Source organism: Coregonus clupeaformis, chromosome 14 (genome assembly GCF_020615455.1).
Source record: "Coregonus clupeaformis isolate EN_2021a chromosome 14, ASM2061545v1, whole genome shotgun sequence".
Taxonomy (NCBI): domain Eukaryota; kingdom Metazoa; phylum Chordata; class Actinopteri; order Salmoniformes; family Salmonidae; genus Coregonus; species Coregonus clupeaformis.
Genome location: NC_059205.1, coordinates 5665926 through 5667047, shown reverse-complemented (window position 1 = coordinate 5667047; position 1122 = coordinate 5665926). Strand labels below are relative to the sequence as shown.

At 51.8% G+C, this 1122-nt stretch overlaps 1 long non-coding RNA gene across 1 annotated transcript; it reads right to left on the bottom strand.

Annotated features, from left to right (window-relative positions):
- Positions 1-397: 397 nt before the first annotated feature.
- Positions 398-727, bottom strand: LOC123492372. Its single transcript, XR_006661744.1, has 2 exons — positions 695-727; positions 398-596 (listed from the first exon to the last, which is right to left on the bottom strand). It is a non-coding gene; the product is annotated as an uncharacterized LOC123492372 (long non-coding RNA).
- Positions 728-1122: the final 395 nt, after the last annotated feature.

The window sequence follows — 1122 nt, the reverse complement described above, 5'->3', positions numbered from 1 at the left end:
TGTCTACTGTCCCTACCTGTGTTCGAACCAGGGACATCGCCAGTCACTCCACACCCTCTACGATTCTCACAAAGTAAATACTTTCACGTCGCACATCCAGCCACGTCATCACCCCCGTCTAGCCAGCCCTTCCGTCTCAAACACCCTAGTAGCCTAAATAAAACACACTCTAACAGCGTTCTGCATTTTCCTCTATCATCGGGTTTAAGAACTAACGTAACAACATTAACTATTCTCTATTGCTGTAGTAACGTCTTGTTTGGTTCAGTTTATTTATTACGGAGTGTCCATAATACTATAATAATACATAATCGAATTCCCCTCATGCATACAGATTTCACCTTATGTTAGATTAGGTGGGGACTCAGGCGCAGAGACGGACACACGGACAACGAGGGTGAATATGATGTTGTTTTATTCAGGGGGTTTTGGCAGAGAGGAGTAGTGCAGGGTGGAGCAGCTACAGACCGGGGTAGGAGCTGCGTGGTGAGGAGAGCCAGTAGCACCGAGAGCTGGATGCCGAGGAAAACAGACAACTGGTGAGCGGGTTGCGGCGTGGGAGTGGCAGGCAGGCAGGCAGCAGGAATCGACGGGATCTGGTCGAAGAAGAAAACAGGTTACAAACTTGGCAGAAACAACTATAAAGCTAAGAGAGTAACAACTAAACTGAGACTCCTGTACGGAGCCAAGTTACCACAGGTGGTGAAGGAACGAACTGGCGCTGGAGAGGTGTCCAGCCCGGGTAGATAACTGCTTGTAGATTGGTGACAATGAGCCGCAGCTGGATGTAACTGATCTTGTGAGTGAATGGCCACGCCCCCTGACCTAGATCCTCTGACTGGGCTGCACAGCAGGGGGAGACAGACACAAACAACACACACACAGGGAAAAAGGGAAACAGAAAACAAGAGGGAACAAGAACAACAGTGCCGAACCGTAACAGTACCCCCCCCTCAACGGGCGCCACCCGGCGACCCCCCCGGCTTGTCAGGGTGGTCCCTATGGAAGTCAGCCACCAGCTGCGGGTCCAGTATAAACCGCCGGGGAATCCAGGACCTCTCCTCGGGACCATATCCCTCCCAGTCCACCAGGTACTGAAAACCTCTACCACGCCTCCGGACG